The sequence below is a fragment of the Acyrthosiphon pisum genome, chromosome A1 (genome assembly GCF_005508785.2).
Source record: "Acyrthosiphon pisum isolate AL4f chromosome A1, pea_aphid_22Mar2018_4r6ur, whole genome shotgun sequence".
NCBI classification, from domain to species: domain Eukaryota; kingdom Metazoa; phylum Arthropoda; class Insecta; order Hemiptera; family Aphididae; genus Acyrthosiphon; species Acyrthosiphon pisum.
In genome coordinates, this window is record NC_042494.1 from 140,942,770 (window position 1) to 140,968,194 (window position 25,425).

The 25,425-nt window shown below is 30.1% G+C and overlaps 1 protein-coding gene across 1 annotated transcript in view; it reads left to right on the forward strand.

Annotated features, from left to right (window-relative positions):
- The first annotated feature begins 5,499 nt into the window (after positions 1–5,499).
- Positions 5,500–25,425, forward strand: part of LOC100570900 (transcription factor MafB-like) — a 50,130-nt gene continuing 30,204 nt past the window's right edge. Inside the window, exon 1 of the mRNA XM_029488461.1 lies at positions 5,500–5,514. The gene's annotated coding sequence lies outside the window, so the exon portion shown is untranslated. The remainder of the gene's footprint in view (positions 5,515–25,425) is intronic.

Below are 25,425 nucleotides of genomic sequence, written 5' to 3' on the forward strand. Positions count from 1 at the left end.
ATAATTTATAAATTTGCATTTGAACTATTTGTCGGTATAAAACAATATATAAATTTAGCTTATGGGGGGGTGGGGGTAAATATACCACCCTCCCCCGTAATTACACCCCCGATGCAGTTTCGTCAGCATTAAATAATATTATGGTTTTAGTACCCCCATCACCATATCCATAATATTTGATTTTCACTCATTAACGACTGATACATGGTATTTTGTAGAAGGGCCGATTCTCCACAAATCGATTTAAATACAATATTTTTATCTTTATCTGAAGCACTATAACCAGCATTTGAAACCATCGTACTTAACGATTTAACGAAAAACTTGTAATAATTTTGGCTTTGCTTGAACCATCGGTTCAGTTACGGGCACGTTCTTATATTTCCAACACGATTGAACCACTCTAAAACGACTTAATCTAAAACAACTCACCTGGCCCATTTCTCTGAAAACGGCGAAAATTTTTGTTTGTGGCGTTTTTGTCATGCCGAAGCAAAATCTCTTCTTTATTCTTCAAAACTTCAAACACTATTCAGATGATTTCCTAGAAATTGTTCAGCGAGTCAAGCAACTGCAGAAGCCACTATATAGTCTTTACGCCGAATGATTTCCACCCATTAATTTAAATTGAAAGATTAATGCGGGACGGGAAATTTCAATGCGAAGAAAAATAAATGCGAAAAATAAAAATATAATACCTACACTGTACAATATTAGATCGCGAGGGGATATTGTGATGAATAATCACCGAACCGTCTTTACGTTTTCTATATACGTATACAATTTATGCATGGTTAATGGTTATAATATTTTTGTACTCGCCACTATTATCGTTAGCTTTATCAGCGATATAACTATTATACGTCTATACGGTATTATATAATCTGTATGGTAATCCGTGTAATCCTTGTAGTTACGAGACGAGTTATTTACGGTATACCAATGGTCTCAAACATGTGGGCCGCGACGGACATTTATTTCTTTGAAAATGTTGAAATTTTTTTTAAATAAAAACAAATATAATTATCAAACAAGGGATCAAACAATATTATGTGCATATTTGTAATAGAAAAAATGCATTTTGTCTTAATTTTGTTTATCTTGCATTTATAGAATTCAGATGAGTAAAAAGAAAAAAAAAGGTGTTTTCCCCGCCGCGAACCTTTGACGTATTATAGGTACATAATAAATTGTGTCCCGTCGGTAATTTGAGTTTGATATCACCGACGTATTAGTATGCAATTATACATTTGAGTTTGGACCAAGATTGTTGGCCCCGTCGGTCGAGATGTATAAGGGAGAAATATGTTCGTGTCAGCAATAGAAAAGGGTTATAGACAAGTCAAAATCCATAGTGAAATACGTCTATATATTTTTGCGCTGTGACTTTATTATTTCATCCATTATAAAAGAGGTATTCGTTAAGACAGGTACCACCGTATACTTGATTACATATTCAATAAGTTGTGCCGATTCTGAACTTACCATATAATATTATCATTTTTATTTGTTCATATTATTCGGTCGATGATTTGTTTTTGATTTTTCGACACAGCTGCTGTAGTTGTAGTCGACGCGCTGTGCGACGAGCTAAAAGTATAATATATTATTATGTTCTCGGAAAACTTAGTTTTTTTTTCAAATTCGACTCTTTATGCCACTTCTGCTGCAAATTACATTTTTCGAATTTGGATGCAACTTAGGTGCGTATAATATTTTAATAAAATCGATATTTCTCGTACGACAACTGTGACAACTCGGGGAAACAGAGGAAATCATCTAAACCATCGCGACGATTGCGTAGGTATTTACTCAACAACACAGCAGTGTGCTTACATTGTCACAAAACATATATATTATATTCAACGAAATGTGCGCATTTGGTCACGCTGTACACACAATTTGTTCATATAATATTTATAAATCATAATATCCGTGCACCGTCAAATAACAGCTGTGCCCCCAAGATATTTTTGATTCGAAACAAAACGGCTGTCGTTCGTCCGACGGCTGCTCGTGCTCTCATCGGATAGGAGAAAACTTTACGATTTTCACAGCATACGATTTTATATAATATACATAGAATTTGCGTACGGTAGGATTCGGGAATGCAGTCGAAATCATCGAGACGATTTCATATAGGATTCACTCCAAGTACCTACAGAATGCTTGAATTGTCACCGAACGTCGGTACATGCATATTCGACCGCGGGCGTGTATTTGTTAGCACAGTACACAAAATTCGTTCATATTATATTATATAGTAATATTGTTATAACAACGTTATGTGTAGAGTTCGGATTTGTATATGCATTTGCATAATATTTATTCTGGTTGATCGTATAATATTATGCTAAGTGAGTACGGAATTTGTTTTATGACATAACGATTTAAACTATGTAACTTGTATGGAGCATATTTTTATGATATTTCGACATTTACCCATTTCTTTTTTTAATTTATGGGCTTATTTTAATTTATTTATTTGTTTACAGATTAAAACTACCAACAAAACACAAATGATTTATGTACCTACCTAAGTAAATTATTTTTAGGATATATTTCTGATATTAACCAATTCCTATTTTTTTCTTCTAGATTAAAACTTCCTACAAAACATCGATATCTTAAAGAAAAGAAATTTTAGAAGGGTTCCATAATAATTTAAAATGTATTATTATTTAAGTTAAATATTCAGAAAATAAATGTCTGTTTTTGCTAATTTTCGAGTGCATAATTTTTTTATGCGTATCTCAACATTTAAGTGCATATATTTATGCATATTTAAGATTTTTTAGCGAGTGTTTGGTTGGCTTTTTAATGCATACAAAACCGTGCTTTATACTTATGTGTACCTATTATCCGCGTTCTGTCGAACAACAGCTGATGAACAACTATGAGATTCTTGTGATTCGAAACAAAATGGTTGTTGTTCATTCGACGGCTGCTCGCACTCTCATCCGATCGAAGAAAACTTTACGATTTTCGCATTGAGCGACATTATAATATGATAAACTTACGTTCGACAATACTCAGAGATTCAGTCGAAATCATCACGACGATTGCGTATGGTTCACTCCACGTCGTACCTACAGTGTGCTCGCATTATTACAAAACGCATATATTATCATATTCGACGACGTACGCGTATTTGGTAGTGCAGTGCAGAAAATGTTTTCATTTATTCGTAATATGATATTATAATATGTTTTATTGTTATGTGTACACTTCATATTATTCACACATCATCAAATATAACAACGCAATAACTGTGTAATACTCGTAATACTTCTGCCAATTATATATTTTTTTCAATTCGAACATACCACTTATAATAAATTATTATATTAAAATCGATAGTCTCCGCGTACGACAACACTCGGGGACGCAGCCGAAATCATCGCGACGATTACGTACGATTTCGTACGGTTCACTCCACCTACAGTGTGCTCGCATTGTCACAAAAACGTGATATAATATAATATTATACTTATATTCGACGACATGCGCGTATTTGGTAGACAACGATTCGTTCGTTTTATACGATATAATGTTTTAATATTATTATGTCGCTCGTGTCTAACTCATGATGTGCACAAGTCATAATAATATCGTCCGCGTCGACAGCCGTCGAGTATATTGTGATTCGAAATGAAACGGTCGTTGTTCATTCGACGGCTGCAACTCACCCGCTCGTCCGATCCAAGAAAACTTTATGATTTTCGTAGCGTGCGATATTATAATATATTATGATAAACGTCCACGTGAAGACGGCACACGTTCGTACTTTTCACACCTCGTCTCCAGACTTTCAGGCGCACGTTTTTATCAATAAGTCACTCTATCGGATCCAAGTCGCACTCTCTCCGCCGTGCGCACAGCACCAGCCCATCTCGTCTTACGATTCGTTGAGATATGACGTGTGCGTTTCGTATTCAAAGTGAAAACTCGCGGTTTCTCAACGCAAAATCCTATACATGTATACAGTGTATATTTATAATATATAAACTATATTTATACGTATATTTATATTGTACTTGTGTATATAATATACATGTATCGTGTATATACTATTATACTATATATGATATTATATAATATTAACGACGCGATGTATATGGTTCTTTTCCTCCCTTTTTTTTTTTATTTTTTCAGTAATATTCGAGTGCTATTTTATACGTTTATATATTCTCATGCATAACTTTATTGAACGAGAATATATATTGTGATGTATGCTATATTGATACCTACATGTATGATGCCGGTGGATATTGATATGATATAATATAATGGCTGACAAATCGGATTACGTAGGTACGATGGATAATAAAGCTTTTTCATATTTTATAATAAGGTATTTAGTTTGACGGGAATTAATAATGTGGTTCATTTTGAAATAATAAATTCCCAACGAATGATGACTATATTAAAATATATCAATTCGTTTATAAACATATGTATAATAAATGGAATGACCTTATAATAAGTGCATGATATTATAGTTTCGGAAAAAAACCGGAGGGTTAAAAAAACGTACGATATATTTTAATAATAATAAAAACGGATGTAGTGGAATACATTTTCATTAAACATTACATTTATATCAAAAAAATATTTATAATAATATACGTCACATCACGTCATAGAGTACCTTATGCGCTTGAACAAATACTTATGATTAGTTGGGTCAACATTCATAGTCTCTTGGATTATTACTGAGCGTTTTGACATCCACTTCCCGATATTATTCAAATGTTTTTTTGATAATTTGTCTGAATAATATTCCCTTACAGTAGGATTGAATACTATTATACCATTAATTAAATATACTTAATATTTAAGTCTATATTTTAATCAATGATAATACATAAAAGATACCAGAAACATAGCTTCGGGACAATGATGTACCTAAATTGCATACTTTTAACGCCGTGTTTAATAATACAAATACATCTTATTAATAGATAGTTAGTACTAAAATAATTGAAATAAGATTATCGGATTACTTCAATGTAACGAATGCATACATCATTTTAATATTAACATGTATTATGAATTATGATACAATTAATTGAGAAAGAAATAAAGGAGTATACCATATTTAATGATATAAATAACAAAACAAATAAATGTTAAAATTAATGTCTGTATGTCCATCAGGCATTCCCAAACGACTGGACCGATTTTAATAAAAAATTTTGTGTGGTTTTTTTTTAATTTTTCACATAAAACGCGTAAAGTGTTATAAATTATAATTTTATGTATATACTTACCTATTAGGTATAAATAATTATTCATTCAGTGGGCATTAGTTATTTATTTTAATATATTTCCAACAATGATTTAACTCTGGTTTTATTTAATTTGAAAATTTACTATTTACAGATAATCAGTAGAAGATGTAAATTACGTGACGAATGACGATAACACTGTTTGTACACTATACACAATATAAGTACGAGGAGGAAACTGCTCATTTGGAAAATAACAACACTATATTTTTCAACCTTTTCTGTAAGTTTTTAAGTCATTTTTTACAATTTACTTTACAGTCAGTACCTACATCTAGTTTATTTTTTAAGACTCGTAAGATATTACTAGTGATAAAATATAAAAATACATGTAACGTACAAAGTGGTTCACTAAACGTGACACGATCGTGTTTTCTTTAGGTAGTCATACATTTTTAAAATTCTGATTTTTTGAATTTTTAAGTATACTAAAATACCATATTTTTAAATACTATTTAGTGTCATGTGGTGATCCAAACTTCATTTCTTTCTTTTTTAACAAAAATTGTTCATCAGATAACTTTTTTTAAAACTAACCTAACCTTAGCAGGTATATACATTTTAATGACTCAAAAACTACTCGTTAAATTGTTGATTCAGATACATTGACATTCTTAAAATCATAACTTTTAACAATTTACAACACAAAGAGGTTGGTTTTTATTTGAAAAAAAATCATTGTATTAGCATAGTACAAATTTTATTAAATGGTACAAGAATAGTATTTTAAAATATAGTCCTCACGTATGCCGACTTAAAAATTTCAAAAATAAATTCATTACTAAATGAAAAATCGGGGGTGATCATGCTGGGTAATCATTTAACTGTGTGTTACACTTGCCATGACCTACATAAGTCGTAAGTATATATTTTCTTACCACGCTGATACTTGTATTTGTATAATTTCGATTTAAGAGTGCTGGTGAATTCTAATGTGATTTAAATGTTTTTAAATTGAGAAGGCGTATTTTTACCTTCGCACAGAAATCGGCTTTGCGTCCAACAAATGTCTAGATATTTCTGATATTTCTAATCACAGTGCACAGTTGGTAGTATATTTGCCGCAAACTCGTGAACTACCTCGCACAATATCTCGTATAAAATATTCATAAAAGACACGCCACGTGTAATGTGTTCATATTTTATCTTTAATGACATTATCATTTATCATTCTCCTCCATTGCCATAATTGATAATATTATGTGCACAACCTCCGCCAGAATGATTATTTGGCCCACGTGATTTTTAAGTATACCCCAATGGCTCTACATTTCAACATTCGCCGAGAGTGAACACGAATAGGAGGCGAATGTGCAGGGTAATAATGCATTATTGCTTTTTGAGACGTCAGCAACTGCGTGTATATAAATTGTAAGGATCAAGTGATAAATCGCTTTCGGGTGACACTTGTTCGTTAACACCGTGATGTATTGGTCTTTCATTGCTCCGACGAATAACAAAACCTGCAAGACGTGATTTTATAGTAGTAATATTGAATGGCACTGACCTTAAAAAGTTAAAATTTAAAGTTTAGACATTAACCGTCGTGCTCTATGTCTGATATACGCGTAGTTGTTCGTCTCCTAATTAGAAGTAAAATATTTTGTAGCTTCCTACATTTTGACGGCCAGTTTTTAAATGTTTTATTCTTTCAGATATCTGGTTTTTAAGTGACATAACGCCGTTGATGATTTTTCTGCTCAGGTCGAGTTAAATTTTTGGAAAATATTATTTTAGAGAGTATATTTTGTTTTAAACTAAACAATATAAGATATTATATATTATATTTTCAGACTAAAAAGTGTTACGTATACATTTTGCATTCGTCACTCGTCTGTTAGGTTAGTTTCTAAAATGTATTCATATCTGGCAATCAATAGTCGCAGTGATCGCGTTCGAATATAGTGCTAATAATAAATGTTTGGCAAACAAAAAATGTTATGGTACCTACCTAAATATATTTTTCGTCGAATTCAAAACTTAAATTGAGAAAGTAGAAAACGATTTTTCACCACAAACGGTTATCCGAAACGCAATGTTCAATTTTAAATTGTATTACGCTTAATTTATGTAAAAGAATGAAGTTTGTGTGGTGAAATGTTGTCGTTTACAAATAAAACGGGATAAAAGCGTATTTTAACGCAAAAAGGATTTAATAAATAAAATAAATGGATTCAAGCAAGCAATTTATAAGTTAATTTCTGTAAATCAAATAAGTTTTTAGTTGACAGTTAAACAGCGCTTTTGAATTCGAAATTGTTTGTCTGCAACCAAAACTGCGATAAAAAGTTCCATTGTCTAGCGAATCGTGATAAATATTTCCAATGGTAGAACAATTTCATGAACTTTTTTGATTCATCGGTATTATGCGCGACGAGAAAAATGAAATATTTGAACGAAAATTGAATTAATTAGTAAAATAATAATTATAAACGTTCTCCTTATTGTAATATGGTTTATTAGTTTAATACTATAATATGATGGCGAAATATTTATAAAGTTTTGTGTTTCGATACAATGGAATGGATCAATGTTTAGATTAAAAAAATGTATGATATTATTATGAGGTTTATATTATTATAACTATTTATTCCTCGCTAATAACATCACCGTTGTAAGACTAATGGTTCTTCTTAGGAGTTGGACATGAAATAAATGAAAAAAATATTTGGGTTTTATAAAACGACTTTGTAAACTTCAGTAGATCGTTAATCACTATGCCGTTACAGTACTATATGAAACTAAAAAAAAAAAAAAACAATGTAATAATTATCCCAAAAACTTTACAAGTTACTTACCTACTGTAGTTGTCTGGTAGCTGGTCAGACTATAAACGCGTTTCTATAGGGTGCACAATTGTTTCTTAAAACATACGCGCGTTGGTAGGTAATTACTACAAACAACGAGAGATTTTCGAACGTCTTTCTACGAACAAGTTTAGAAGAAAAAAAACTAACGACTACAACTGTATAATATTAACAACTACTTACCCACTGTTATTTTCGACGAAAGCTGCGTCGTCATTTTCTCTTTTTTGAAATATATTACAAGTACGCTAGTGGCGTATCAAAAGGGTCAAAGTGGATGTTTAGGAGTTAATACAACCCCCCCCCTCCCCACGAGTCATTTCATATCAAATTATTACCGGAATTAAACTTTAAAGGAATATTTATTTTACTTTATAATTTATTATTATTAATTATCTATCGACCATTATTAGTCATAATAACAGACATACCTAATGTATAAATATTTTTTAGAAGTTAAATCAAAAGTTATAGTTTGTACTATGTATATTGTTTAATATTTATTACCTAACACCCCATCGTTCCTTACAAAAGTCTTAGTTACGTCACTAAAGTAGAAAATTTTCCGCGTTATAGTGTGCTATACGAAATAAAACGACTTCACACCGCTTTGACGCGGTTCGAAGGCTAAATAAATTTACAATATATATTAATTATACGCGCGAAATACTTCGACGGAATTCGACGTTTAAAGATGTCGGGATGGAGTGAGGGATGATCATCATCATCCCCGAGACGGTAGGAACGATTTGTCGAGCGTATAGCGCGTGCAAAAAAAACAACTAATATTTACTAACATAATAATACAGTAGGTATGTAAAATTATGATTTTTTTTTTACACCGAAATCGTATACCTATTACGACGGGTGTTAAGTATTGATATTCATCGCTTTCCTCGTGGAAATTAACCTCGTTTGGCTGCTGTTGCTTCATGTTGGAGGTCAGGGAGGGGCCTTTGAAGGGTGCCCATTGCTGAACAAATACTTTAGCGCAGTGCGTGTCCAGCTGCTGTGACTTATTATTATCACAGCCACTTCCGGTAAGGTCGTTCGCCAGACCGTCGTCTAACTTTTCACCGCTCGCATAACTGCAAGGCGATATCTGTAACCGCGTCGAATTCCAATGTAGCTTCTATAATAGTCGCGTTGAATTTGCATATTTTTTTTTTTATATTTTTCACGTTATGATGCGAGCAAAATGTTCGTTTTAGAATCTAACGACATTATAATATTATAACAACTATTATGGCCTATAGGTTTTCTTTAAAAAAATTATTCTCGTAATTTTCTTAAAAAAACGCATATTATTTATGATTTATGCGTGGCGTACTGACGTGTTAATGTACTTTTCATGCATATGTTTAATATTTCTTTGCATATTTAACTTTTTTTATGCAAATTTTGTTGATCTTTGCTCCTATAAAATTTTCATCCCCAATTATTATAAGCTCAATCTTGAAAAGCTAAGACTGAGTGTGCTTACAAAACTAAATATGAGTGCATTTAAAATATTAGGCTCGTTCTTATATTATTAATTGCTATTATTATTTAACTATGAATAATTCAATTTTTCCTGGAAATTATTAGATCGTCATTTGTATATTTTGAGTGTGTGAAGTATTTCTGACACTTAAATTGTAATGAGATACATCTTACAATAATAAATGTGATTATTATTGCTAATAATTTAAACGAAAACAATTAAGATAGAAAATATGGTGTTTTTTTTTGTCACCATCACTTCCGATGATGACGAAAATCGTCTTGTTCAGACATCACTTCGATCTATGCGACGAACAATCATCGTGTCGTTTCCCAGCCCACGCATGACCGGATGTGTGATTGTCACTACCTATGGCCGAACACACTTTGTCACACACTGGAAAAGGGTAAGGTTTCTGACACCCGTATGCGTCAGGAAATGCATCTTCATATCACTTTAGTCTTTATGTTATGACCGAAAGACTTGACACACACACACACGCACACGTCACAAACAAACGGTTTCTCACCCTATATGCGTGCGGATGTTAGATTCCCACTTTGGCCGATCGACTTGTCACACGTCGCACATGTATCGGTTATGGAGCGATCTATCACCACTATCTAGATAACTATAATTATTATTTGTGCAAACGTCCCGCACGCTATTTATTTCTCTGAAGCGTAAACAGTAGTTGGCTGAATAATCATAAACAGCACATTTTTTAAGCATGCTCGCACTATTTGTGTGCTATTAAATTATGCATATTATATTCATATTTTGATTTTTGGAATTTTTAAACACGTTTAACGGCCATATTTACGAATACTTGATATTTTTCTTGCCACTTTGGAATGATCCTGTGCCAATACAAATTTATGTTTTTCAAATAGGAACCCCCTTTTCAATTTTGATTATTCAGCAGATAATTTTTTTAATGTATCTAAATCAAAATTCGAGCGAGTAGTTTTTGAGTTATATTACTTTGTGTACTGAGGATAATATGGTAATGGGTAATGGGTAATGGATTAAGTAGAGAGAGTTGGGGCTTAGGTGATTTGAAAATGTTAGTTATTGCTTATGAGTTATGACTATTGATTTATTAATATAAATAATTTTTAAAAATGATCCAAGTAGAATAAATACATATTATATGGTTGATATTTTTGAAAAACGGTTTTTTAAGGATTATTATCCTTGGCATAAGCGTTTTAATAACTCAGGAAATATACTCATCACAATTTTAATTTCGATATATCAATATTTTCAAGAAAATTATCCGCCAAATAATTTTGAGTAAAAAAAGAAGTTGTTTGTATGCATTCTTCTTAAGTAGTACAAACAATATCAGGAATTTGAAAATATGATCTTTAAGTAAACTTAAAAATTATAAATATAAATATATTATTAAAGGAAAACATGGGGGTGACAATGCTTAAAAAATCACCCTGTATAATTTATATCGATCTCGGATGTAGTTCAGACTCGATGATATATAGTTGTTCAATCTGTGAACAATGCACCGTATATTATACTGTATTAATTTTTCGTAAACATAACTTGATTATAACAAATAATTATTGATTATACACAGTTTCCAAGCCAGTAAATTGTATTCTGTTCCCGTTTTAAGTAATTATTTATATTAACAATATATCATCAGAAATACCAAAATACCAAAATACTATTATCGACAAAACTATTTTCGTTTACCATTGGTTATAGTTTATAATATGTGTTGTTTCTTATATGTATAATGTATAATATATTTCTCAAAACATGATCAGGAAACTGTATCACGGCTGATATTGTCGCTGTACCGGATATTATGATTCATGTTACATAGGATATATGTTTTCTGTATGCATATTTGCATGCGTATAATATTTTTGCTCTATAACTTTTATATTCTCTAATTTTGATACATTTCCACATCATGTAACGCTGGCGATTAAAAACAGTATTCATGACCTCGCTGACTTTGTATTATTTTTTTTCCCCCTCTTACTTATTATTTCAAAAACTTGAACCAATCTATAGTCAAATAGACGCTATTTTCGGAATAAACTATGAAAGCATATTTTACTCAAATATAATAATTATCGACAAAAAGAGAGTGTCTATATGACCATATCAGTGTTATTGTACATTACAACAGACGTTGGTTTTTGAATACAAATTTTTCAAAATTTGATATGACTGTCCGGAAATTTACCCTTGGAAGTACAGAACCGTTCTGTATCCTTAGCCGTCATATCCTGCAATGGCGTGAGTGACCCGACACGACATATTACAGTCCACGAAAACACAAAACACTTTATAATTAAGTACCCTATACATATTTTTGAATTTTATTTTCTGGTAATGAAACCAGACCATCAATCTCCTCGACAAAATTCTAAAATATCTATAGACTATAGAGTACCGGGTAATGTAGGTCACTGTAATACAGAGTGTACCCAGTTTTCGCGGACATGCGGTATATTGTGGCCTGCATTGGCCACCTCTAGTTGGGTCTGAGGTCAAATATTCTCGTGTAATAATGTTATCATATTGATGACAGCTGGAGTTTAGTGCTTACTTGGGTTGTAGACGACCTTTTGGCGAGCGATTGTACGAATTCGTTGGCGAGGAAAACTATCCGACAGGGCCTTTGATGTAATTTTATCTTGATCTCTACTTTATCCTAGCGTGGCCCTATTCATTGGTACAACTGACTATTATTTGTTCAGAGCACGGTTAACCATACATAGTATGCTTGATACAAAATAATAGAGATTAACCAAGCAAACTTACCCCCATTTTATCCTTTATTTACATTTGTTGAGTTTTGGAATTTTTAAATATACTTAAACACCATATTTTCATATGCTTATTGTTTATTTTTGTGCCATTAAAAGAGTTACCACTAGACATGGGACTATGGGACATGGAATTAAAAATCTAAATATTCAAAAATAAGATTTTTATAGTGAACATAAAATATTTAAAAATTACAATTATAATAAATTCATTATTAGAGGGTTGAATTGGGGATGCCGTGCCGTATGAACATGCTTGATGGATCACTGTGTTATTATAAATATAATACAGCACGAAGAAATATTTAATCTTACGAATTTCGGTACACTTTATATTGTCGAAATTCTGTAGTGGCCGTATACTTTAAATTTGTACTCAGCAACGTTCGCAATAAACATAACATATGTTATCAACGTGATCAGTATCGTTAAAGACCGTGCCTTGTAAAATGCTCTAAAATGGTTCTGTTTGAATTTTTTAATCTTTACTCGTTCTCATTTTCTTCGTATTATTGCTACCAAACAGCTGCAGCTATTCGACTTTCACGACCATAGGTACAGTTATTGCTAATTTATTTTATAGCTACCAATGACATTGCTTTAAGATATAGTTTTCCAAAGTAACAATTTAATTTTAAATCGCATCTCTGTATAGACTCCCAGCGTCGAAAATATCTACATGGGGTGGTTTATGATGAATCATATTTTATTCTTTGTTGAGTAAAGATTTTAAGAGACCGGCCAAATCGAAATTAAAATTTCATACACAGGATGGCTCTGTGGACTCTCGTTTTGTACGTGTCATCACACCAGAATACTTGTATATTATTTATTTTAATAAAGAGACAAATTATTACATTTAGTAAACGATTTGGAGCTTGTATTCAATGCGACTAAAATGTATGAGCTATGAGTAAAATGTTTAAAGTACCCAATGAGAATTATGTAATCAAGTACCTAATAACCAAAATTCAAACTTTCAATAATCATAAAAAAATTAAGTTAACAATTTGAGAATAAAAATTAAATTGTATAATACTAAGGTAAAAGTGCACTAAACATGTTAATTCGCATATAAACTGAAAAAAAAAACAGTATTTATACCAAGATTTAAGATCCATTGAATGTCAATAGTCTACGAATTACATCTAAATTAAATGTGAGCAATATGATCAAGCAAAAATATATTATAGTAGGTACATTAAATTAATATTGATAGTAGATGTACCTATATTGCCTATATAAGGCGCCGTCTCATAAATTAAAAATATATAAGCCACAAAATAATAATATAACTTACAGGTATCCCATGTTTTGAAGGTTCGTCTTGTTCAATACACTTCGGCGAAGGATAGAACTTACTGTGTTTTTGGCTTTTGTGTTAAATTCAAAAGCAATTCTAATTTCTAAATTACTAAATCATTAAATCAAAGTATTCGAAAAACGATTCGAAACGTAACTCGGGTAAAGGATATAAAACCAAGATTTCTCGATTTAATGTCGGTCGTCGATATATTAGTTCTTTCATGCATTTTAAAAACGCTATTGAAAAATGGAGAAAATGACCTATTGAAAGTACCAACAAGTTTCAATTTCCAATCGATATACACGTTGACACGTGAAACTCTTTGAGTGCCTACTTGTTATATTATAATATGAATGGTGTTCACAGAAAAAAAGATTTTAAAAAAAAAACATCATTGTAAAATCAATACATTCCTTACTTTACTCGGAATTTAAACTTATAAAAAAAAGTATAATAATATGGCATCGGTTTATCTTACAGCGTTATAATAATAGCTTATGGAAAATTCGTTGGATTTATTAAAATATTTTCTATAAAGGAACTAGTAAATAATTTCGTCTAATCTATTTCGTATTCATTCAACCAAAATACAATTTATAAAAAGTTGCATTAGTCAACTTATAACCTATAGGTACATTATCTCCAATTATATTTTTTTTAATTTACTCAAGCATACTACTATAGTATGGCAGTAATTATTTTTTCTTTAGTAGAGTAATAATTTAAATCAATGTTTTATATTATTAATATCCCAGACAGCAATTTTTTGTTTAATAATATTATTATAACATTATAATCACAAATAATATTAGTATAACGTTATTATAATACTATTATACTATTATTGTTACAAAATGCTGTCTGGGATAGGGTGTCAGTGCCGGTTCTTCCAATTTTCCACAATTCTATAAAATTTTAAATTTTATTTTATATTTAAGTGCTACCTCAATTATAATTAAAATTTTTCACCACTAATCTACTGCCCAATACCGATTTAGAGAGGGGGGATGATACGGTATATTATATCAACAAAAACCAGAATCACAAATCTGCCATTTAAGACTCACGCCTCTTTGATGTATTGAATTTTGATTATTTTTTTTTAACTGAAAGATGAGAACTTCAGGTTGAATCAAAACCCGTATATTTTCATTTTGCTTTAAATAGTGCTAGAAAAATACGATTGAAAAATAATATATATTAAATAAAATATTGTACATTATTTAAATGCATGTTTTAGCTATTATCATTAAAATTTTGAAAATCGGACTTTGATTCCGACCTGCAAAATGTTCTCTTTAAAAAAAAAAAACTATCAAAATCCCACTATTCCACAGGGCAAGAGAGTTTTTCGTGTAAGACTCGATTTTGTACTAAAGACGCACCGGCTCCGACGCCTTTTAAATAATGTTTTTAATACAATAGAAAATTTAAAAATAGTAATTTTTTTAAATAATATATCTATAACAGTTGTAATAATATGATTTAAATAAAGTTATTATATCATATTTCACAAATATCTTAGAAAATATTTGATACAAAACTTCAACGGACCAATATCTGAACATTATTTCGTATGTAATTTGCCACTCAATACTAATACGCAAAACTATTTTTTTACATTTCAAAATAACACAGTAACAAAAAGTGTATGATTTATTTTACTTTTTAATTTAGGTATCGGTGGGTACCTATAATACTATATGCTGGTTTAATGTAATTTTCTAAAACTAATTTGTATTTCGTAGAAGTTATAAACTCAGTTTATAATCATTACCTACCTACTGTTTATGTTTTGTTAAAATAACCGTAATAAAAACATTTATAGGTACTTGGGTGGTATTGCATTACAAATGATAACTTTTTCATAATTTATAAACCGCAGTGACTGAAAACAATTAATTATTTTTTATATAAATATTTTGTAAACAATATAACTAAATAACTCGATTTTGAATCGGAATAAAATCTTTTATTCTAATGTTAAATACTTAAATATGATTGTGATGGAAGTAATATAATTGTTGGACTATGGAATCTCCATCATCTGTGTGACTATATATATTATTTATCATAAAAATGTATACTAACAATACACATACGAATATCAAACTGATCTTTTTGTGGAATTAATTATATTATTTATTTGAATACAAATAGAAATACATTTTAAAAGTATTCAAAATACTTTACAAGTACTTTTTTCATACTAAAATATTTGTGCATTTATCGCTAATGTATACTTACAGTAATTGTTAACAAATATTGAAATGAAATATTTGACAAACACATAATATACTTTAATTGGTTCAAGAATTTCAGATGTCACATTTCTATTATATTTTAATCAGGGCGGCATATTAAACTTCAGCTATAGTTCAGGGGTGGACTGGCTAGGGTGGTGGGTGAGCGATCCCTGCCTGGGCCTGGAAAAAATTTGATACGCTTGAATAAATTTGGGCTGATAACTTTTAATATTTTATTATTCGACCTAACTTTCTGTTTCCCCGTAGCCAATTTTTATTCCCATTCTACCCCTGCTACAAGTAGATATACAATATGCAAGCTAACGTGTCGTCTGCGTATTTTATGAAATCTTATAAATTCTTAGAAACATTATAATTAATATTATTTTGAGGACAGTTTTCAAAATATTGGTAAAACACGAAACAAAAATATCGGTCACCGAATAACAACGGGGAGAAGAAAAAAAGTAGGTATTTCGTCTTCTGGAATAAAATATACATATATGTTTGCAATTTAAAATACAGTCGTCGAAAAGAATTTGAAAATAACGATTTGAATACCGAAAAAACGTGTTTAAACAGACAATTATTCGTATAATATTATACTTAACGAGACTAATGGAGCTAGCGATGGAACAAAACTGCTTCGGCACATGCGTAGGTATTTGTTGCGGGCAGAAAGATTATAATTAAACATTTAGCAATCAAAAATAATTTCATGAGATAGGACTCACCGTGATGTAACCGAACGAGAATACGTAAGAATGAGTGATGACTGATGCGGCACACCATGCACGTAGATATATACACAATACATTAGGTAAAATATTGATTATATTTAGAACTATATTGCCTAATTATCCCGATGATACGCTTATAATACAGGTCACTACTGCAATCTGTTTTTATTCAAAATTAAAATTAATCGTATATTTTAACTGTACACTTTTATTGTTTGTAGTAAAACGTTTTATTAACGGAAATGATAAATTTCGCCGGAAATTATTTAACCACAAAAATATTTACCGACTAGGAAATGTGTTGCGGTATTCAATACTTTTCAACGAGCAATAAAAAACTAATGTATTTATTCGCTTTGTGTTTGTATACAATATGTTTATGTTCAAAAATATACCTATCAATAATATTAATCACATAAAAATACTTTCTTACTCTTTGTAATAAACAATGTGTTATTTACTTCACCAAACATAAAAATTAATTTTTCATTTTTTATGGTTCGAAACAATTATGATAAATCATATTATGTTTTTAGTAAATAGAGAATACGATTTGATTTTTTACACAAAATATATTTATTTTGTTTATACCTGGTTATCAACATATTTTTAACATTAATATATTTTAATATTATTTTGGATTTTAATTATTTAATAATACAAACAGTAATTTACTTTGTCAGTATTTAAAAATGATGTGAAATAGTTAAATATACTTTCGGTAAATACTTTATTACAATAATTAATATTATGCAAAGCTTTCAGTAAGTACTGAACTCAAACAAACAATGTGGTTTCTCAACGTTTTAATTAAATGTTTGAATCATATGCAAGTCAGTGTGTTATTATATCTGTACTATTATTCATGGGTGTATCAAAAATTAGGCTTTTTAATTAAAATACGTGAAAATATATGTTCCCATTCAAAATATAAAATCCATAGCGTCACACAAAATAAGTAAAAATTATTTAATAATTAAAAATTGGGATATCTATAGGTATGTGAATGAATTCCCTCCACACTCGAGAATTCCCGTAACAACAATTAATAGGGATCGTGTTTGATCAATAATGTCGTTATACACCTTATCAATCTAACGACGAGATTATGAATACACATAATGACAGTAAAAAAAAGTTCCTATGCATTATATGATTGTGGATTGATTCTGAAACTGAGTGATGTACCTATCAATAAATCACCAATGAATATAATATCGAATTCCATTGATATAAATGTAACATACCGGTAGTTAGAATTGTATAAGCATAAATAATTACGAGTCACGTGTAAAGGATAACTTTAAAAGCTTCAATCGTTGTAATTGATTACGTTTTTTCATCGCTGTATAACACAGGATATTTTTTAAGCATTCTCCCACCCAAATTTTTACTGAATAGTATATTTATTTAAATTTTGATTTTTAGAATTTTTATGTATACCTAAAGACCATATTTTCAAATTTCTGATATTTTTTGTACTTTTTGAGGAGTGTCCTGTTGTGATACAAACTTCTATTTTTCAAATGAGAAAATTATTTATCTAATAATACTGATTTTTCTAAATCAAAATTTTAATAAGTAAATTCTGAGTGTTTAAAATATTTATACAAAGGATAATAATCCTTAAAAAAAGGTTTTACAACAATATAAAATAATATGTAATATTATTCTATATGGATCATTTTTAAAATGTACCTATTTATATCGATAAACCAATAGTAAATATAAACTTTTTCAAATCATCTAAGCCTATAGTGATAGCTATTTCGCCAGTAACCCATTTTCCATTACTACAGACGTATTATCCTTAGTATACAAAGTTAAGCAACTCAAAAATTGTCACAGGATTATTCTTAAGTGCTACAAAAAATCTCAAGTATTCGTATACACGCGGTCGTCAAACCTAAATAATAATTTCAAAAATCACAATTTGAATTTATGCATAATATTTTAAGCATGTAAATAATGTTAGCATGCTTAAATAATCATCCTGTATTTATTATATTATTAAATCACCATAATTCAATAAGAAAACACGAAGGTACACGACCGCCTCCCATGCATGAGTGGAATAGAATTTTTTTAAATTGGTTGTTCACATTTCAATGAACTTACGCCCAAGGCCACGTGTGCAAAGTTGCAATCCACCCATAGGCGCAAATCACCTAAAAATATCAGGGGGGCTTAAGCACCAAATTTTTTTTGGAGGAAGCAGACCCGTGAGGGGCTTTGCCCCTCACACACCTCAACAGTACGACACCATATATATTAACAAAATACAAATCAGTAATCACACAAATCCAACGGGACGGAATGCAATAAAGCTACAAAACTATTTTAATCCTATTTTGTGGAATTACCTATACTGCGGGTCTAATTAGAGAAAACGAGTGCGTCGTGCCATCGTCGCGGTCAGTCTGCGTTGATTGTAGACACTAGATACGCCGAATCTTATAATTTATATATATTATGTTGTAAATGTTCAATATGTTTAACAATTATTTCCCGGTTCCTTATTACATCATAATCTCACAACAACAATAAATTATGATATTATATTATAATATATTTATATTTCATTATGTCATAGCAGTTTAATATATCCAGATGTAAACTTGTTATATTATATTAATACAAATAATTAAATAAATCTGTTTTTGAATTTTTAATAAATGTAATTAGGTAGGTATTATGGAAATATTAAGGTAGTAATATTATAGTAGTACTATAAGTTATAATCACAGGATTCTGGGTGCTAGCATTAAAATTCAGGGTGCTAAGCACCCTTAGCACCCCTGCGATTTGCGCCTATGAATCCACAATCCACCTACCCATAGTATGATATCTGTACAAGACCATTGTACCGATGTCTTGCAACTAACATGTAACTTTTTTCGATCCCATATGTTTGTGTTTGGTGTACTTTAAACTTAAACAACAACAGACTAACAGTAACTTACTAATAGTAACCCATACCAGACCGGAACTAATAATTTATACCGTTATTTTAATCGACTACCTATCTATTATTATACGGTGCGTTCTTCACAGGAACCAGTGGTAGTAGACAGTCTTCCGCACATCACCACCATCGCGATGACATCTTCGGCAAAATATTTATTTTTTTTTTATTTTTGGTAAGCCCGGGTATTATTATTTCACAAGTGAGCAAAAAGTAAAACACCCTCACAATAATATCTCAAGTGAGGTGTATCTGATCGGAGCGCTTAAACTGAACACTACATTAATTATGAATTATATAATATATAGTACCACGGTTGAATATAATGATAATAATCATCGCCTGCAACTATTGCACCGTAGGTACATTGTTTGTATCTGTCCAACGTCAAGTGACTTAAAAAGGAAAAAAAATCACTTCCTTCGTTCGCACTCGCGGGCGTTACACAAAGGCGACACGCGCACTAGCGCCACGCCTGTCGGTTACGTCATTGTTGTTGTAAGTCTATAAACACTTGGCTGTGTTTTGAGCTTCACAGAGATTTCAAGTGTGTCTGTTAAAGAAGCTCATATATACATGTACGCACACGACGAGAGGAGGCCCATTCGCTGCGTTAACGATACGACCCATTTCTGTTAATTGCGACGCGTTTGTATATTCATGCCGGTATTGTTCGCGACAAAGATATTTATAGAAATTCACATTATTCGCCTTTGAGAAATGAACGATTTGATTGTTTTTTATTCGGCGTATGGTTTTCAATCGATTACACGCAAAATCTACTAAAAACAAGCACTTTGTATGGATTTTCCTCGCATCATTATAATAATACGGCTTACAATAACCAGATGTTACAATATACCTCTAAATATATAGGTAATATAGTGAACAATTCGGTGTTGCCCCTATACGCGAAGAAACAGTTGAAATTTTTTAATTGAAAATTTACCATAACGAAAAGAAATGCGAAGTAAGTAATGTGATATTACAAACTGTGCACGGGAGAACTACAAATCAGCAATTAAATTCGTTAATTTCTATGATAATTCCAGGTATTTAAAATTGTAGAAAAAAATTATTGTAAGTCTATAAACACTTGGCCGTGTTTTGATCTTCACAGACATTTCAAGTGTGTCTGTTAAAGAAGCCCATATATACATGTACACACACGACGAGAGGAGACCCATTCACCGTGGTAACCGCGATACGACCCATTTCTGTTGATTACAATGCGTTTGTATTTATGATGGCGGTACAATATTGTTCACGACCACTATTTATAAAAGTTTACACCTTTGACAAATTAATAATATAATTTTTTGTTCTCGGCGTACGATTTTCAATGGGATTTTCAATTAATTCTATAGAAATATACTTCCAGGTCAATTTGTGGTTTGTGAAACATATTTTGTGTTGATTCTACGAAATAATGGTTGAAATTATTTTTTTTAAATTTACCTAGGTGATACTAAATTAAAAAAAAATTGTGATCTCGACAAACCAAAATAAAACTTATTGTAAAAGTACATTTTTTTTCTGAAATCTTACGATACACATCAGTGATGTGACATCACTTTCGAGCATTATGCTTAACTGCTCTAAAAGAGAAGTCTGTTCCAATAAAAAACCGCAATGTCTCATGCATATGAAATCATGGTATTGTATATTATTAATAACAATATTGTCCTTGTTATACGTAAACATTGAATCTATAATGAAGCGGCGTTTAAATTATTTTTATTTAGTATTTAAAATGCTTATTTAATAATAATTCCTGAATTGATTTTTGTTTAGTAATTCAAGAAAAGTGACTAAATGCTTACCAATCAAAAGACCGATAATAACAAATGTTATTTATTTTTATTTGAGCACATATTTTTACAGTTATTTAAATAAATTCAAAAACAGTCCGTCTACAAAAAATCTCAATAAAATATTAAACGAAATGTTAACCAAAAGCTTATATCTCACGACGATTGAACCATCTAGTTGGTTTCTAAATTATATGTTTTTTCCTACATAAATAATATAATTTTAAACAATATTCTAAAACACAAGCTACCTACTCGATTTATCGGTACTTATAGAAATTTATTTCAAACGGCAAACACGAATGGAACCGTTAAGCTCGGTTGGTATAGAAATGGTGTGTGTAAAAAATGTAATCTGTTTAATAGTTTAGTATAATAACTATTATAGTATAAGAATAAATCATAAGTCATAACATAGTATCATAAATTATATACCTAATATTGTACATACAATCGCGCGTAGAGTTCTTAAATTCCATTAAGATTTTGGTTGGAATTTCTTGACAAAATTGAAAATACCGTAAAATAGCGGTCGAGAATTTTCCTCGTTTTTTATCTTAGAGGTTCGGGGATAGGCAACACTAGTCAATATTAAAAAGCACGTGCGTGCAATTAATGTGTGTGTGTGTGTGTGTGTGTAAATTATCGTAAATTATCAGTAGTGTGCGTGATTGGGGTACATGTAGTACGCACGCACGAGCATGCACGTGACATTACACTGGACCAAAATATTTTCATGCCCTGAAAGCGTGACACGAAAAGAAGAAAAAGAGTACCAAAATGTAACACAGTAGTTCCATTTTAATTTTGAAACTTTTTGGAATTATTCAACGTCTAAATGATTCATAATATGATTTATCTTTTTTTTCAAGATAAACATATACTTATGTTAAAAAAAGATATTAATATTAATATTAATACTTAAATTAAAGAACACAATATTAGAAAAATCAAAAATCAAAGTCCATAATCTACATAACACCTAGAAACTATGAATAAGTAAATCAGATGAGTTAATAAATTTAAACTAAAAATATGTTGACTTTTTGTCCCCCCCCCCCCTCGCTATTAATTGGAAAAAATAAAAGCCCTCAAGTGATATTTTCGAGACAGTTCTCCATAGTGGAACTTCAAAATGGTTTAGACTCTATGAACTTTAGTCACCAAACTTCTGCAAAACAGACGTATTTTATTTTCAAAAGGTTTTCCCGCCAAGATGTATTTAATAATGAAAACGTAGACTCAAATAATTAAATTGACTTCTCGGAAAAATAAATTGAATTTTCGACGCAATAGATAAATTACGTCGAAACTAGAAAAGAAATATTTATCAGATGAGAGAATACCAATTTTATAATTTGTCGCCGAAATGCTGCTATAGCATTAATTTTATGTCGGATGAGCAAAGGAATACTCTCACTAAAAAAAAATCTGTTACACTTTTAAATAAAATGTATTGATCCCGATAAACTCGATTGGCGTTACACAAAAGTGTTCGATGGTTGCATTGTAATTTAGTTTTTTAGATTTTATAGTGTAAGAATTTTAAACAAAACAGTTATTTACACTTATCTAAGATTATAATATTCATAAAATATAATATGAACATAATATTTGGTTTTCGCATACTTGTATTCCTCAATAATTAGTAATTAGTAATTACTTAGTTGGACGTGGACAAATTAAAGAATAAATACATGTTTATTCCTACGTGGATTATTATTAATTTATAAAATAGGTACGTGACATATTTTACTGTCGATTAAAAAAAAATTTAAAAGTCTCCACCTGGTCAGTCCATCAACAATAATAATAGTCAGCCAAAAAAAGTCTTCTAATTAAGGCCGAGGCAAATTAATTAAAAGTTAAAAAAAAAAGGTTTGTAATAATATGTATGCTTTGTTTTTCAACGTTTTATACGATATTAAATAGATAGATGTAAGTACTTATAAAATATAATGTGTGAACGTTACAGATAAAATATTAGTATTGCGTTTTAATTAGGTACAATTTAGATAGTGAGATCCTGAACTCCTCGTTTACGGAATATTTTTTATTTATTTATATGTGTCAGTGATTTCTGATACAGAAGGAGTCATATTATGCCGACTCATGTGTCCCTAAAAAGTATCATTCGAACGAGGAGGCCATAATTTTTAAAATAAGTAATAATTACATTGGACAACATAATAAAGAACTGATAATTCAAATAATTAAGCAATTATTTGTTTTAATTTTTAAAAAAAATGATCAATCAACATTATTTTCGAAAAAAAAGGAACTTGAATAAATTAACGATTATGCTTTTGAAATATTCCGGTAAATATTACGGTTATTATCGCAACCACTTTAAACAAACAAAATGCAGTTTTTTTCAAGCACCCGAAAAATGTTTTTAACTATCATAAAATATAATTTGACGGTAGTTTGGATAACCAAGTAATTGGGGTAAATTATTTACACCAATTAAAAAACACAACATACATGGCAATTGTTGTGTTATGACAACTTAAAAAAATAAAACCATATATAGTTAGGTGCGTACCCTACCCAAATTATCAGATATTTATTTATAATATTGCTGACCAACGTGATAAAATATATTAATAGTTCAATACTAATTACTATGTATATAATATATAATGTAATTTTGTAGAATAACGTTTATTTAATATTTTTTCAACCCTCGATGGGGTAACGTGGTTTACATAATATTATCTTTAGGTACCTACAACAGTTTTGAGTTGTAATTAGATAAAAATAATATCAATCAATTATATTCTCATCTAGATATAGTAAGTAATTCTATAACAATCACTCAATTCAATTACAATTGCTTTTACAATTACGTTATGTTCTATGAAATCGATTTGGTCCAATTTCAAATAATATATAATTAATTATATTCACTCTAAGGTTTACCCTTTCTGAAAATATGTTCTTATTAATATTTTTGATTTAGCTTCTGGCAACTAGAAAACAATACCTATATAGGTTTGCCATATTTGGCTATAGGGTCTCGTATTATAGGCTATAATATTTCCTATAGTAAAATTAATTGTCATTATAATAAAAGTCAAAAAATTATTGTTTTACAGGTGCACCATTCAACACGTCGTGTATATAGTGTATAAATACTACGTTTAGGAATTATATTCTTACTTTGACAATTAAAAATAAATTTAAAAACGTATGGATGTGAATAAATAATAATTTTTTTATCGTATATCTATGAAATCAGAAAATAATAAAATTTAATTCAAGCATACGCAAACACGTATACCTACGTGTCGTTATATTCGTCAAGAGTAGATTCATTAGTTTTTGTTAGGTAAAAAAAAGAAATACATCTACGAAAATGATTCTATATTATTTTATTTTTTTTTTTTACTTATTTATTATATTTAAAATGTATCAGCAAATTAATGCTCTGGCAAGTTTTAATTTTGTTGTTTACATTAATCAGAACTATCTTTGTTTAAATGTTAATGTTTACCTGCATTTATTACATGTGCCTTTACATAATATTTACGAAATTATTCTTATAACATCCAATGGACCATTTTTCGTTGTTGTTTTGAGCTCAACACTGATCTTAATATACACTTTAAACTGCATCACACAACTAGGTATATATAATAATATCATACCGCTCAACCACTGTGTACTTAATGCGTGTGTATAATAGTATTAAATTCATAATATTATGCTCACTTGGGTTACTCCAATGATGTATACCGTATAACATGTAATCCGCGAACACAGCGCCTAATCTACACACGACCGTGTATAATATTGGGTTTGGGTGTACCTGGCGGAAGTGCATATTATACTATTACCATTGAGTATACCCGAGGTAAAAAACAGGAACATCTGAAAAATCATATAAATTTTGTAGTTTAGTCCAAATCAGTATTTACAATTTTTTTTTTAATGATAATGTATAGACGCTTGTCTTACAAGCATATGTACAGT